The following is a 17,383-nucleotide window of genomic DNA, read 5'->3' as shown; positions in this document are numbered from 1 at the left end:
TTTAACCATAAGAGGGTTGCAGGCAGATCTTGTGTGACCTGTAGGAATATTTGGGGGACAGAGCCCAGAGAGAGCTGGGGGAGCAAGGCCGGAGAGGAGTCGGTAGAAGACGGAAAGACCACCAACCTGCCTGTGGGGAGTAAGTGAAAGGCCCTCAGAGATAGCGTCATCGCGGGAGATTCCAATGATTCTGAACGCTTTGGTTTCAACAGCGTGAAGACGAGCTCGGTGTGAGGCAGGAGCACCAGCCCAGAGGGGAGAGCAGTACTCCATTGAGCTGCGGATGAAAGCCTTGTATGTGGTGAGGAGCTCAGGTGTGCCAAGGAAGGACTTCACACGACGGAGGATGCCCAGTCGGCGACTGGCTTTGGAGGCCAGCTTGGAAATGTGGTTTTCCCAGGAAAGATCATGGCAGATAGTGAGACCCAACAGCTTGAGTGACAGAACTTCTTGGAGAGGATTATTCAGAAAGTAGATGGGAGGGTTGTCCAGTCGGTCTTTTCGGAGAGACATCGTAAGAGTGTGAGATTTAAATTGAGATTCTGAGATTTAAATTTAAATATTGAACTGAAACTTGGTAGATGGCTTTATTATGATAAGTTACAGAACAAGTTTTGAGTTTTGGGCGTTTCACCAATTATTCATGGGGTTATGCCATTTTTGCTTGGAACAAGAACATTAATTGGGACCACCAATTCTGCCTTTTTTGCAAAGCAATTCTTCCTCTTGTTAATAATGAGGTGGTATTGTTTTTGTATACAAGCTGCTAGTACGCAGAACGGATCAGCATGTAACAGAACAAAAGGTACAGTTGAAAGAGGGGGAAAACACCAACAGCAGGGGGAGGGACAAAACAGAAGGAGACTTGGAGAACTATAAGGGATGTGGGGAGGAATGAGTGGTAGTGGAGTATGCTTGGAGTGTACAGGATGGATACAGAAGCAAACTCTCAGGGTTATTGGCAGTATAAAAGGTCATCGTTTTGGAATGGGGGTGATCTGAGATGCTGGTGAACAGCTGTCTTGAAGACCTTAAGTTGGTTCCACAGGCAGGGGAAAGAGAGGAAGGAATGAGTGGAGGTGAGCAGTGATCCTGGATTTAGGTAGTTTCACCAAAAGGGGGTTGATGGTGGACTGCATACACCCTGCAGAAACCTGGAGGGGGGCAAAGCACGGAAAGTGTACAGGCTACAAGACCAGAAAGGCGGAGACCACCGACCTATCTGTGATGGCGAAGTGATAGACCCATAGACTCGGCTTCATTGCGGGAGATTGCTTTAATCTTGAAGGCCTTGGTTTCCACGCCGTCAAGCTGAGCAAGATGCAAAGCAATGGAACCAGTCCAGAGGGGAGAGCAGTACTCCATCAAGCTGTGGATGAAGGCCTTGTAGGTGGATAGGAGTTCAGGTGTGCCAAGGAAGGACTTTGCATGATGGAGGCCAGGTTAGCTTGGCTTTGGAGGCCAACTTTGAAAAGTGGTTTGTTTAAGAAAGATCATGGCTGAAAGTGAGACCCAAGAGTTTATGCCTGAACTTCCTCAGGAGAATTAATAAAGTAGATGGGAGAGAGACAGTGAGAGTGTGGGATTTGTCAGGAAAAATCATCATTCGGATGGGGTTTGTCATTAGGAATTTAGAACAAAATGTATCGGGAAGATCCGAACTTCACCTATCTCTCAAGTTATTCCTCTCTCTTCTGCCCCTTTTGCTACATGTCACATCAATGTGCTTGTGCCATGATATAAATCTTTGGGTCGGTTGCAAAGCCATTTCAGGGCAGGTGCATTGATGAAACATCGTTCATAAATTAGAAACCATCGAGATGTTTTTTGAGTGGTACAAAAAAAAAAAAAAAAACACCTTTACAGGCCATTTTTCCCCGCAAAGCGGGGGTTGCCTTTTTCGGGAACCGTGGTTGTTGTTGTTTTTCGGTCCCCTATTTGAAGCAATGTTTTACGGCCGGATGCCCTTCCTGACGCCAACCCTTTTTGCTGCCTTTTAACGACAAACAGGGAATTACCAGTGAACTGGTACTCAATTAGCCGACCTCGGAAGGATGACAGGCTGAGTCAACCCCCCTGGCGTTAATTCAGCGATCGACCGGGATTCGAACCCAGGATCCTTGGGTATCCTAAGCCGGCACCCTAGCCGCTAGCCCAACACCAGGGATGTGGTACAATTGAGTGGTACAATGAGATGAAAATCACAAGTCTGGACTTTAAGGGGAGATGACTTCGAACTTTCCAGTCCATGTCCCTTCGAGTTATAGTGGTCACATTTTACATGTGAGGGCAGGTATTACCGTACAGTAAAGTCATGCCCTGAGATAGCATACCTGGCCGTCTGTCGTCTGCATTGCTCGTCTCATTTCCTTGTGTGACAAGTCACTGTAGTAGTTTTAAGACATCAATGTTCCAACACTACCACTAGTTTGCAGTGTTTCTTGTTTTCTGCCGTTCACTTCATCACTTCACGATACAAGTTTTAACCGGTCCATGCCAATCCATCCTCTCGAGGCCCTGGGCCCAGGCAGCAACCATGTTTGGTAAGTGAAAATTAGTAACCTACTGGTTAAAGGATTTCCCTTCAAGCTTTTCATTGAATGGCTAAACCTCAAATGTTGTTGGTAGTGTCGATCAAGAATGTCTCCACTCCATGCTGATTCGCTGATCGGTCTGATCTGGACCCAGGTCTCAGGTCTCATCACGTGTCACAATATTCATGAAATCATCTTTCTACTTCTGGAAGCATCTCAACTAAGTTGCAATAGCCGCATGAGGTTGGTTACCTTTTGATCGTGCATGTCACCCTTTGGTACCTGCCTTGTGCTAAACTTTTCAAATGAGAATGAATAATCGTTCCCTCGCTTCCAACAATGATAATAAAGTAGTCACTCGGCGATTCTCCAAAATTACCCTTTCAAGGTTGGTTTGCTCAGGTGACTGCACTACTTGAACAACTACGTGAAGGACGTGCATCAGCAGAATGTGCAGATAGTCGTCTGTCAATTCCAGCTCGTTTGAGGCTCTTCACAAGGAACTTCACGATACACCTCCATTCCAGAATACAGTGCATGTGACTTGACTGCCATCTTTGATTTACCCAGAATGCTTTGGCTGGCGTTGGTCACTTCCTGTTTTGCTTGGTGTACAATATCTGTGCATGAAATGCCTGTATTGTACATGGTGTTCCAAAAAGACCTGGACAACTTCGGTTGTTAATATATTTAGAACCACAAATTTGACAATGATACCCTTTATTTCATATGATACAGAAACTCAAAGTTTTCTTTATTTTCAGGTCTGGTGGTTTAATGTAAAAGAAAATGGCGACTCCACAGGAGAAAGCTCAGTGCGTTGAATGGTTCATTGAGACGAGATCCGACACGCAAGTTCAGAGTAATTTCTGTACAAGGTATGGAAGGAATCCGCCATCGCGGACTAGTATCAGAGTTTGGTACAAGAGGTTTATGGAGAATGGAAGTTGTCAGAAAAGAAAAAGTACCGGTCGACCAAGCACAAGTGCAGCAGATGTTGAATGAGTGCGAGAATCATTTCAACAAAGTCCCAGAAAGTCAATCTGACGCACATCGAGAGAACTGGGACTACCAACCACCACTGTATACAGGAGTTTGCATAAAATACTGAAGCTTTGTGCCTATAAAGGTGCAGATTCTGCAGGAACTCAAATCAAATGGTGGACCCAAACCTGAATGAAAAAGTTGCTGGATTGGCTGGGTCGGACCAACCGCCAGGCCCCCATGATCATCAGTCATAACCCCCCCCCCCCCCCCGTGATTTTTTTCTGTGGGGGTTTGTCAAAGATGTCTACAACACCAAGGTGGAAAGCCTGCAGGATCTTCGTTATCGGATCACAGCTCCATGCACACTGGTGGACACAAACATGCTGAGCCAAAATGGCAAGAACTCGTGTACCGCCTTGATGTCCTGCACACGACAAACATAACTCAGATTGAAATGTATTGATGATGTGCACAAAACTTTGAGTTTCAGTATTATATAAACCAAAGGGTATCGTTGTATCATTTGTGGTTCTAAATACATTAACACCCAATGTTGTCCGGGTACTTTTGGAACACCATGTGTTATTCCGATCTGATGTACCACACTCTGTTACAAGAAGTGGTTCCGCTGAAGCAGTTTCTAGGCCTGGGTCTGGGGTCACGCTGGGGGGTTTGCCATCCCTCTCCCAGCAGTAGTTAGGGCAGGAATTTGGAATTTTTTCAGGGTGATGGCGATAACTCGCCTACTCTTCACGAACGACACTGGGATCTTTAATATCCAGCAACGAGTGTCACCAGTTGAACGTCCATCCGAGGGTCGACCAGTGCCGGATTAAGCCTCGGCTGGTCCTAAGGCACATTTTGAAATTTTAGAGAATGGCCTGAACAATTTAAATTAGATCTCGGGCTCATGGAAATGGACCCCAGACAAAAGATGAACTGATTCATGAACAAAATATTTAATACAAAAAAAAGACAAATATTTAATGTGAAAAGAAACTACTTTCAAACTAGTTTAGTCTATACAATTTGCAATGTATGAATATATGCATGACAAAACACGCACAGATTTGGCACTTTGCTTTACAGTTTACTAGACCTTAGATTGTAGCCTTGCGCGCATTTACAACTGCAAACTCTTCAATTACGGAACTGAAGTCCAGTTCTCGGAGCAAATCACTTTCAATGCACAAAAGGGCCAACGCACCAAGACGCTGTTGATGCATGGTAGAACGCTTCACATCTTTGATTCTCTTTAGCTGCGAAAATGAGCGTTCTCCTGAGCAATTGGTGGCCATCAGTGCTAAGTATATTCGGAGAGCCACTGCAGTGTTTGGAAAGGCTGCATGAACTCCAGTGGTGTGCAGCAGCTCAAACATATGCTGTGCCTGTGCACACCCTGTTGAGGGGGAACTTGAGGGCAGTTGGTCTTTATACCAGCAAATGAACTGATGGAACTCTGACGCAAAATCAGTATTCAGATCCTTGTGATACACACTGACAAGCCCTGTCATAGCAGTGTTGATTAGAAATATTTCTAACAGAAATTAGAAATAATTTGTTTAAAATAATAAAAATTGACGAAAACTGCTTGTCCATTTTTGTGGCCCGAATTTTTGGCTGGCCCTAAGGCACATGCCTTGTCTGCCTAATGGTTAATCTGGCAATGGGGTCGACATGCACCAGTGAAACACCAGGATGACAATTAAATTAGCTGGGATGGGGATTTGAACCCAGGATAGATGGCTTAGAGTATAGGTTTTCAAAGTGGTCCCTACCGCCCCCCAGTGGGCGCTGGGAACTTTCAGGGGGGCGTTCGAGAGTCCACGGGTGGTAGGGGGGTGTTGGCAATGATTTGGGGGGCACTGGCTATTTAGAGGAGCAGCGGCGATTTGGAGCGCTCATTGGGCTTCCTGCAGTCTGAACAGGTTACCCGGCGCCATTCGGCAAAATGTCCATCCAATCAACGACCACATTCTTTCCCCCTCCGCATGGTTTTTATGATCACATATTCGCTGATGTCGTGTAGGTATTAGGTCTGACCCGTTTCCATGCCCTCTTCTCAACAGTGGTCGAGTTTCTGTCAGAAATTGATACGGAGCTATCGGAGAAAGTGAATGCGATTGAGCATGATGTGGCTTACCTCACGGACATATTCAGTATACTGAATGATGTCAACAAACAACTCCAGGGTGACCATATGACGCTGATTAAAGCAAAGAAAGTGAACGGCGCGTTCGTAACCAAGGCGACTCTGCACAGGGAAACCCTCGGCCGCAGAGATATGTACCACTTTCCCCGGTTGGCAAAGGAAACTGCTGTTTCTGATGAAGAGCTGCTCGTTTATTGCAATCATCTTGAGAAGATTCGTGGAGATTTGGAGCAGCGTTTCAGAGACATGCTCGAACTGTCGGTGCCAGCATGGGTGATCAACCCATTCAAATGTGACATTCAAGATGTGAAGCGCGAATTACAGGACGAAACTATCAACCTCCACAATGATGATGAGGCGAAGGCAAGATTCTCGCAGCATGAATACGGCAAATTCTGGATTCTGGAGCGGGGCGAATACCCCGCAATGTGCACAGAGGCAGAACTGCTGCCTATGGCGTTCCCCACATCATACCTCGTTGAAAGAGGGTTCAGCGCCGTGATGGTGCTACTGACCAAGTATCGAAACCGCCTTGACATTACCAAGAGGGGCGATCTGCGTCTCTACCTCACTGAGATGGAGCCAGACGTTCGTAATCTCGCAGCGAGTCACCAGGCCCACTCCTGCACACTAACGGTATTTGGGCCTGTGATAACAGATTCCCAGTTTGCTTCACCTGGACCTGTTCTGCTGAAACATTGTAGGTCGTGCAAAATAAAATAAAAAGTAAAATATTATTCAGAAAATATTTGGCTTTTGTTATTTTTGCTTCCTATCGACATAAATTCTGGGTGTCCGACCACGAACGATAGGACAAGTAGGGGGCATTGGGCCGGGCCAAGAGGGCAGAAGGGGGCGGTAGTCCAAAAAAGTTTGAGAACCACTGGCTTAGACAGTTAGAGCCGAGTGTGTATGCTTCTTGGCCATATTGTCATCCTATTACTATTAGTTCATAATAATGAGTTCCCTTATGAGGAACTTCGCCACAAGAGGAAGCCATTCGGGTTTGGCCAATCAAATTCTGCGCTATTATTACCAACCTATGGTTGTTTGTTCCTGCTCTATCTTACGTAACGTACTAGGCAGCACGTGCGTATGACTCGGTCGGCGTCAGGTTCAAACCACTGACCTCCCAGACGCCAGACTCAGAGCAGGATGCTCTCCCCAAACGTCTAACTAAACATGACACCACGAGCTATTATCATACATACTTCATACGCTTCAGCATTTAACGAATTACAATTTACCTGCAAAAATAGGCATTTACCTTTTCTCTTGATATATATTTAGCGGATCTTTCTCATCAAAGAGTTGCACGATTAACCTGGACCGTCGGTGTACACGAGGTAGGTTTCGTTGAGCGGTGTATGGGATCATCGTCGTTTAGTTGGCTGGTTGCTTGCCTCCTGTGAAACGGTCGGAATGAAAAAGCTTATATGTATTAAAACAACGAACAAATGAATGTATTTATCGGTTGGATACATTACGGTTCGTAAAACAAAGTTCAGTAGAAGTAACGAAAGAATGACTTGTTGAAGGAATGAGGGCGTGAACGAATTGCAGAACCGCGCTGGGTAACCACGCGGAGTGAAGTTCAGATTCGGATGTGGCGCGTCCATTCTCGCAGCACCCTCGCGTACTGAGTGAGTACTCCAAGTAAGTACCCTCGTGCTTTGTGCTGTGACAGTTAAAAGTGCTTTCACCTGGTGTCTCTTGGTGTTGTAACCTGTTGATTTAGTTAGATTGCGGACTATTTAATGTGTTATTGTTACAGTTTAATGCTTTTAATATAGATTTGTTATGAATTATCGTGTGACTGAGTTTAATGCTTAATATCGTTCCAAAAATAGAAATAACCTTTCCCATCGTCTTTAGTTGCAGTAAGGTTTGGTACTCGCCCCCTTATAAAACTTTTGGACTTGTTTCTCCCTTCAAGTAGGGCGTGGCCGTTTGGGGCGTTTCCGGTAGGGGCGTGTCCGTTCGGGTTCACCCACGTGAACTTGGTTGCACTGTCCTCCACGTGTTTGCGTGTGACATTGGGATGGCTTCCTCAATAACATAAATTTTATATTTCCATCGCTTTATACCGGGAATCATACTCAAGCGCCGTTAATACCTCCGCCATCTGGAATTGGCGGAGGTTATGTTTTCACGCCTGTCTATTTGTTGCCTTGTATATTGGTTTGGTCGTGTACGTTATTCTGTCTGTTTGTCAACAGCCTCCAGGTCACATTTTTACTTTGATCGTCACAAAGCCTCACCACCTGGTAGAGCTGGTCATGAGCAAGAAGCCTATTGTTTTAGAGGTCAAAAGGTCAACAACTTTGTCAGATTTCTAAAAGAATAAATTTTCATCTGATTGACATGAAATTTAAGAGGATTTACACATCAGCTTACTGAATTGAACCACCATATATTTTGAGGTTAACAAAGCCCAAAGGTCAATAACTTAGGTGTAATTCCTGAAATCCTCAATTTTTGTCTGATTGACTTGATATTTGAACAGGATTTGCAGATTTGGTCGTTGAATTCAACTGTCAAATATTTTTTATTTCAGGTCAATTTTTTGTGGGGGCAATTTCGCAATAATATCATGCTCTGCGCAACATCTTGTTACCCTTGCCAATGGAAAGGTTGTTGCATTTGGGTCCGTTTGTTTATCTGTCTGTCTTTTTGTTTGTCTGCACAGAACAAGAGCATGCTTTTCTCTGCAAACGTTGGTTCGAGTGACGCAACATTTTCACCATTTTCACCAACATTTTCATTTCACCTCCTTTAGAATTTTAAAATAAAAATTGTGATGTCATAGGTCACATGGTACAGGCGCCATCTTTGAAAAACGAAAAATAATTGCACCTCTTTATCCCCAAAACCCCTCCATGGGAAACTGGAGGTTCCAGGGAACCTGAACTCAACTGGTCTATATCAATATGGTTAGAATATGCATAAGAGAACCACAAACGATATAGTTTATATGTGCTAAAAATATATGACAAAAATTGATTTTTCAATATGGCCGCCCTGCCGCGCCCATTTTTGGGCGTGCCCAAATGCAATCCCAAACTAGTTTATGTCTTAAAAATGCTGCATAACAAGTTTCATCAAATTTGATCAATATTTGTGACTTTTAGAGCATAGACGTCGAATTGTTGACAGACAGACGGACACTGGGTGTCGACAAAAACACAGCCGGACATAGTCCAGTTGAGTTAAAAATGGAAACGGCTCATTGTCAAGTACTCACCATGGGGAACGCCATATATTCATGGTGTCATAAGTGCCTTTATTATGACGTAATAATTAGACAAGTAGAATGCTTGATCCAATCAGTTTGAAATTTCATGAGCGTGATCTACCCCAAAATTGTATGGGATAATTAAACTAATGACGTCATCGGTCACATGGTTCGGCAGCCACATTTGATTGAACATTAATCTACGTCGCCAATAAACCACACAAACAGCAGCTAATAGACGCCACACAAAATACACCCACATAAAGACATCCTGGCAAAGGTCGTCAATCTCTGATTGCTCTTTTATGTAAGTATATGTGTGCAAGATATCTCAAAAGGTTGTGGACGAATTCAGACAAAACATGGTGGACAGATTGGGTGTGTTTCAAGAAGGAATTGATTAGATTTTAATGAAGATCTGGATCGTACTAGGATTATTGATTAAAAAAAAAAAAAAGTTTCTTCACCATTGAGAAAAGGAACCGCCTTTAAAGGCCATTTTTTCCCACAGAGCAGGGGTTGGCCTTCTTCGGGCACCATTGTCCCCTTTTTGAAGCAATGCTTTATATCCAGATGCCCTTCCTGCCACCAACCCTTCCACCTCTTGCGACACCCAGGGAATTACCAGTGAACTGGTACTCGATTTGCCGACCTCGGAAGGATGACAGGCTGTCAACCCCCCTGGCGTTAATTCAGCGATCAACCGGGATTCAAACTCAGGATCCTAGGATCCCAAGCCGGCACCCTGACCGCTAAGCCAACACCAAGCTATTTCTTCACCATTGAGAGATGGGGACAAAAACGATACATAACATGACATCTCAAAAAGCTGTGGACTGATTATGCCAAGTGGACGAGTTGGGTTGGTGACAAGAACAAGCCGATTCGATTTTGGTTTAGGTCTGGGTCCAGATCCGGCTAATCAGGTGGGATCCAAAATGTAACCTGTTCAGTCTGATGGAGGAATGTGCTCTACCGAGTGCCGTTCTAGTTTCCCTTGGATGGCTCGAGATATCGCTGCGGTAATACTAAACTTTGAACTGGCATTGGTTGGTGAATATATAATAATTTAACATATGTGCCATTATAAGGAACTTCAACACAGGAGGTCAGTCTGCACATCCGATTGCAAACTATGGTTGTACTTGTCTGTGCTCCTTTCCTTTTTAAATGTGAGCATCAAGCAAGGAAGCAGCACAGACCGTTTTTGAAGTCTTTGGTATTATTCGGATGGGGTTTGAACAACCGACCTCCAACACTCAGAGCGAATGCTAACCATTTACACCATCCTGGAAATTTGAATATCGTATTATTAATTAAAAATAATTCATTCATTTATTCCCCAACGAAGTTTCCTTATGGCATTATGTTTTCGGTGCGCCCGTCTGTCCGTGTGTCCGTCCGGCCATGATAGGTTTTAGTTTCCTTGGAGGGATATTGAGATCCTTGGGAAGGATTAACTGAGAATGGCTGAAGGGATCCAAGTTGAACTTAGTGCAGGTATGCATAATGAGGTAAAGATGAACTGATTAAATTTTGGGTCATGAGGTCAAAGGTCAGAGGTCATGTTTGGTGAAGATTCTGTTGATGTGCTTGCCTGTGAACCAGTAATGGGATTTTGACCAAACTTGGTACAACTATATATGATGATGAAAAGATGAACTGGTTAGATTTCGACATCAAAGGTCAGAGGTCATGTCAGGTAAAAATGTGATAGTTCAGAACAGCTGAAGGGATTTCAATCAAACTTGGTACAAGTATGTATAATGATGTAATAATGTGGGCAGAGGCACATTGGTCGACGTCATGACGTCGGAGAGTGCTGTTATAATTTTCCCATTAAATGTTACTTACCTGATATACTTGGGATGTCATCCTGTGGGTGATGCTGTGAATTAATGAACGGAGAAGCATTTCTGGTTTGAAAATTATGATGGCCAATGGCAATGAAGTACCTTTTTGCCAATTAAAACAAAAAAATCCCTTATTGATCTGCCTGGTAGGAGGGTAAGGTGGTGTGCTTATACTTTTGAACAATTTAGTCTGGGTTCGAATCTCAACACTTATAAAATGTCAGATTGGTGCTTCTAACACAGGTAGGTTGTTGTATCCCAAAGTAAACTTTGTTTTGTAAACGTACGTTGTTTACAAAGTCTGTACTTTGTCTGTACCAAGTCTGTACCAAAGTAAACAAAGTCTGTACTTTGTTTTGACCCATCAGTTATTCATTTTTATATATTTTAATTTTTTGCTCAAGGTGGAGATTCTATACATTCGTATGTAGGTCAAAGCACATCACGGGACTTTCGTGTACTTTACTTTAAATACAAGGATACAAGTAGTCATCGGACAAATCGTCACCGCAATATTTTGTGGACTATAAATTTGAGTTCATAGAACACGATACCCCGTGCAGTGTTGAACTGCATCCTTCATTTTAAATGGAATTATGATGTTAAAAATTGTTTAAAATTCCATAAGTTTTCCAATTTTCCAATAAGTTTCCCCCAAGCCCTCTCCCTTCCACACATCTCCCTGCTCTCAAATGTTATGTCTGTGTGCTTCCCCTTCTCTCCCCATCTTGTCTTCCGCTCCCTCTTTTTATATATTTTGTTTGTCTGGTTAATTTGTTTGTGAAGTAAATGTTAGCTCTTTCACGAGCCTCGATTCAGTATACAAAAAAAACCAAAAAAAAAAACCGGCCCTCGTATGGGCGGTAAAATCCCATGCTGTCTTTTGCCAAGGCTATGCGAGTTATCACTGGCATCCTGAGCATTACACCTGCCACCTTAAGTCGAAAATCAGGACTGGGCAGCTAGCTCGTGAAAGACTTGGGCCAAAAACCTTCCCTTGTCGATGCCACCAGAAAATGGAAATAATTGGGGCTGTAGTTGAAGCAGTCGAACCATCTGTATTGTTATGGCTGAATTTTTATGGCATAGCCCATGGGGCTTAGCCGTCTAGAACAGTTTGTCTGTATGTATGTATGTCCCCTCAAATGTATACCAATCAGAGCTGAGGATCTGGTCACATGACAGGGTGATGTGATTACGTCTGATGTCATTACGGCGGTTGACTTTCCACACTCCGGCATTTTGATTCCAATTTCGTTCAGGTTGAACATATCGTCGAACCTGTCATATATCACAATCGCCATGCTCTACCTTTACGCTTTTTATTCAGTGTGAAACACAAACAAACCGATTGTTAAAATGATCATGAAATATCAAAAACATCGGCGTTACGGCTCTTCCAACGGTACGGTACGTATAGGCCTTAAGTGTTATGACTTATCTTCGGACCGATTCGGACAAATTGAGCCCAGGTTTCTTAAAACACGAGTGTATCGTTTCAGTAGTATCATTTTCGTAATAATAATAATATTGTAAATATAACCATAATACTTTAATCCCAATGTCATGAATGCGAAGTTAATGGATTGAAGTGGTGTATGGTTCATGAATCAATGATGAGCGGTGTTTGGCAGTAATATTAATAACCGAGGAAGTAGGGAATTAGCCTCAGTTTTTTAATGGTAATATCATTTTCGAAATAATGATAACATAACGTTAATATTATAGTAAATCTAATTGTAACACTAATCCCTTTGTAGTGACTGCAAACGTACTGGAAGTTAAAATATATAGGTTTTGTGTCTGTTACGTCATTATGTCTGTGATGTAATTACGACGGCTGAGTCCACCAACCAACATTTGAATTTACAAGTACACCTGCTCACTACGGGAGTGGCAGGAAGGGTCATTCCTCTTTGGGCTACATAGATTACAGTCGATCTATGGTCGTGTCTCAAGAACATCGGATGTGTTCATTTACCAAGTTTCTTGTGGAGAGATCGCCAAGTGGTTTAAGCATTCGAGCAAACACTCCATTCAAAACCCTTAAGGAATGGCTGGCTTGGCAAGCGCTAGCTAGCTGCTTGGTAAATGAGCACACCTCCAATCCTGGTGGGGTATATAGATTACAGTAGATCATCGCTCAGTTCTGGAAGTAAAACTTACCTCACGGATGTCGGGATTCCTCAAAATTTATTTGTTTCATGTTATAAACAGCATTAGCGACTGTTTGAAAAGCTAATAATATGTGTTTGTGGTTTATAATATTTTACAAGCCCGGCTACGCTGCTGTTAGACTTTCGCTCTTGTTTTTATAGTAATATCATTTTCGTAATAATGATAACGTAACATTAATATTATAATAAATAATCGTAACACTGGAGCGGCAGTTTTGTGTCACGCTACGTCATAACGCCTATTTTCAACGAAAGTATCAAAGCCCTGTTAGACCTGTTTGCTGTTAGACTTTCGGTCTTGTTTTTACTTGCTGAAGTCATTCATTAAACCTGTTTTAACTAAAATGTGTGGCGAGTGGGTTAGAGCGTCTCGGTAGGGTTTGATGCTCATGGTGGTTCAAAATGTGGTTATCATTTGTTTCACCTGGGCTTTGGTGTGAATGCTAAAGATCCCTTGGGAGTACCTGAAGGCCTTTGGTCTCGACTAAGTGACCTGTAATAATATCCCTCCAAGTCTGTGCCTCTGTCATTGTGATTTAAAAGTGCAATATTAGAAACTTGCAATAATTGCTGTACTTTTGGGTGAACGGGAAAGCTGTCGAGAAACGAAAAAATTATTTTTGATTGGCCAAGTGCGTGCAAATTGGTCACTTGCTTCTCTTGCGTGCACCATAACTTGCCAATGAAGCGATTTTATAACAATCCAAATCTTTGCTACAATTTTTTTTTTCTCTGGGATCTCATACACAGACGTCACTAATACACATAGCTCATCACGACATCCTTTATTTACAGCCCCCGCTCCCCTTCCACCCCCACCCCACGCCCACCTTGCTACTTCTTGCCTCCCTCCCCCTCTTTCATACACTTACTTCACCTACCCCACCTCTACCTCTACATTATTTGTTCAATAAAGTTGAACAGTTTTCACAGCGTATAGTAGGAAACTACTGAAGTCATTATCTTTACTACTTCCAAATAATTCATTAAATGTGGATTCATAGTTGATAGTAAAACAGAATTGGCTGAATTAGGTGCAAAGGTCTAGTATTTATAAGGCCATGTTTGTACCCGCTGTTCACCTCCTTTTCTGGATGAAGTACATATTGGAATTTCATCTCCACAGGTTATGACGACACACAATGCCAGTGTAACCCTTTGCTGTTAAATCCTCTAAATTGAAGTGTTTGAACTTTACCAACTATATGTACAAAGGTGGAGAAAGGAGGGCAGGGGAGGGTTTGGGTGATTTGGGAATCTCCTCAATAGTCCTTGAGCCAGACCAAAAGTAATGCTCCGGCGGGGGGAGTAATTCTCATTATGATTTTCCATTAGACCAATGTCTCAAGTGTCAGAAAAGGTGTGATGGACATCTGAGAACGGTAGCTTAGTGCCCGGATGGACGCCATCTTTGAAACCACCCAGCTCGAAAATGCCCATTTGGTGGGGTACATTGTTGCACGTGTATCTGGACTTCTATACTAGCTATCGATGTGCGGTTGACGACTAAATATACGTCCGATGTGTACCGTCTAAATAAAAAATAATATGAAGCATTTTGTTTTAGATTAATTATTATAAAAATCAATTATCGAAAAAAAATCATATATTTTTCAATATTTTATTATTAGACTTGTACTTTTTTTAGTGAAACAACACTGGTATGATTTTCCAAATTATGCATTGTGCTACACCGTTTATCTGTCTATAAAAATAACTCAAAAACTAAAACATATCATCCACCACGAGTTTACAACAAATAAATGTAAAGAGGCATAAAATGACTTAGGCCGCCGCTGGCATTATCTATTCTGATGATAACGCCAAGTTAGGAATGTCTTACGGAGAGGATTTTAACACCATACGATATCTAATAAGCAGGCGGAAATTGTTACATAGGAAATCTGCACTTTGGTGGCCATCTTGGATTTCAAAATGGCCGCCAATTATATTAATTATTCATTACTAGAGTTTGGAAAGACGTATGGAGCTGATTTTAACACCATACGATGTATATTCCTAATAAGCAAGCGGAGGTATCATTGAACATGTCATGTTTTAGTCAAATAACACCGGTATGATCTTCCAAATTATACATTTTGCTAAACCGTTTATCTGTCTATAAAGATTTTCAGGCAATTTGGCCTGCATTATAATAGAGAACAACATATGCTATACAATATACAGTGCACACAAAGTTAATCATCAGAGTCGCCATCAGTCATTGGCATCCTGAGCCACGATAGCATCATCCTGCACCATGTTGGAGCATCCCTGCAGCTTACACACAACAGTGCACTTCAACCCATTCAGTATGCAGGAGCAATCTGACGGTCGACACGTCCTTCTGCATGTGCATGAGATGAGATTCAAGACGACATCTGGAGCTGGTAGACCCGCCATCCATCGGATTGTGAGCGAACCGCCATCATCGAGTTCCCAACCATGTCCTGCTGATGGTGTTGGGACGTCTGGTAGGTTTTCAAGGCTGCGTCGCCAGATAGCTGCCTGATAGTTGGCCCTAAGCGTATGCTGCATCAAGGAGTCTTCACAAGGCGGCAATTGTCCAGATTCGATCTGGCCCTTCTTTGCACAGAACATGTGATAACGGAGCGAATTAACACCGACGATCTTCGTGTTCTTGGCGTACAGCTGACACGTGAAGGCCTGAATGCTATTGAAGACGTCTGTTGGTACATTCCACGAAGATCCCAGATCTGTGAATGCTTGAAGATACAGCTCATTCGCTTGCACAAGCTTCAAAGCCTTTATCTTTCCTTGGCTAGCCAGAGCACTCACAGTGTCACACCCGCTCCATGCATGAAGCCCTGGCAATGCACTGCAAACTCCAGACCCCAATACCGCAGCCAACTTTCCAACGTCGATCATTCTGACTCGAACCTTTGTTCCTCGTCTGATGAAGAGCTGACTATCGATGGTTCTGCTGAGATGAAGACTGATGATCAGAACGTCGGTGTCATCTGCCACTAAGATGATCGTCTTGTAGTGGGTAGCGGCGTGCTTTGCGTGGAGAAACATACGCGTGTCTGCTTCCTCGTGGCTACATTCGAGTGCTTGCACCAACTTCCACCTATCGCGGGTCAGTACCACACATTTTTCACCACAGGTGACATAGTGTTCTGTTGCCTAGCTTTTCGCGATTTGTTTCATGTTTCCACGACTCCGCCAGAAACACAACCAGTTTCTCCTTTGTCTGGCTGCAAGCAAGGAGACGCCGCCAGTTCATGATTTTGTGTGCGGGTCTGATCTCGCTGAAACTGATGCCTTCATTTGAACCGCGGTTCACACGCTCAGCTGCTTTGATGGATTCTTCTGTGTATGTGTCAAAGACAACATCGATGCGCTCACTGCCTTGACCAGCGTGAAGCGCTGCAGCAAGGATGCGGTCAGATAGTTCTTCGAACGTGTCGTTCTCGCCATGCATCTTTTGTATGAGAGCCATCGCATCAATTATTGTTGCACTTCGCTTGTCAATGCTCTCGGCTGGTTCCACAAGACCTTCCATGTGTTTCGCAAGTGCAGCTTTGTTCGTTTTTTTCATTGACCCATCAACGTTTGCCAAAGACCATGGTAACGGCCCTAGTGGGTGACAAAGGACAAGTTGCATGTCGAGGTTCCTTGTCTTGGCGATGAGTATCATGGTGGCAAACAGTTGTCTGTCAGCTCTCAGGACGATCTCCTTGTTTGTGCCCTTCACAACTTTCTGCTTGATCTTACCAAAGGTCTTCAAGTTTAGCTTGTTCAATGTGTCATGAAAGCCTGTTCCCTCTTCAAGACGTTTCTGGAAGCTTTGATACGCCGCTTCCCCCTTTTGCAGGGTGTTGAGTAGGTCATTAGAAACGTCCTCCCTCGCAGCCGCTCCGGTAGATATACTGAGAAGACATGACGGATCATCGGCGAATGGATTGGTCCAGTCATTTTCCAGTAGATCACAGATAGCTGTGACGCCAGACTCATCACGTTTGATGCGAGAAGTAGACAAGTCAGGGTGCTTGGCATGAGATGTGTCGCTGCCATTCACAAGGATAGTTTCTCGTAGTTGCCTCAGTGCAGTAGCCCGATTTTATGCAGTTAGATAGTATCGTGACACAGCCCCTTGTCGAAGACTAAAACCTCGTGTTCCTCCAGCTGTTTGCGTATCTTTGTTTACTGTTTCTTCTGTTGTCTGATCAACAGCGATTCTGGCAAATGGATTCCCTGGTCTAAGCTGTACGGAGAAGTAGCCTTGATTGAAATGCCTGTACAACTCGGGGCATGTTTCGTGGAGTTGCGTCATCTGTGCATAGTACACTGGTAGATATCTAGCATAGTTCTCCTTGTTCATTGCGAAACACCAAGGGATCACTCTTCTGACACAAGCCAAGTGAAGCATCCAGTCGCCTTCTCTATCCGCACGAATCAACCCCAGCAGGGTCTCTACCATA

At 43.5% G+C, this 17,383-nt stretch overlaps 1 protein-coding gene across 1 annotated transcript in view; it reads left to right on the top strand.

The window, feature by feature from the left end:
* Positions 1-7,179: 7,179 nt before the first annotated feature.
* The window catches only part of LOC137423619 (1-acyl-sn-glycerol-3-phosphate acyltransferase gamma), a 39,558-nt gene continuing 29,354 nt past the window's right edge, over positions 7,180-17,383 (top strand). The window contains exon 1 of the mRNA XM_068110970.2: positions 7,180-7,329. The gene's annotated coding sequence lies outside the window, so the exon portion shown is untranslated. The remainder of the gene's footprint in view (positions 7,330-17,383) is intronic.

The sequence above is a fragment of the Myxine glutinosa genome, chromosome 3 (genome assembly GCF_964187855.1).
Source record: "Myxine glutinosa chromosome 3, kmMyxGlut1.1, whole genome shotgun sequence".
Lineage (NCBI taxonomy): Eukaryota > Metazoa > Chordata > Myxini > Myxiniformes > Myxinidae > Myxine > Myxine glutinosa.
This window is presented reverse-complemented; position numbering and strand designations above follow the sequence as displayed.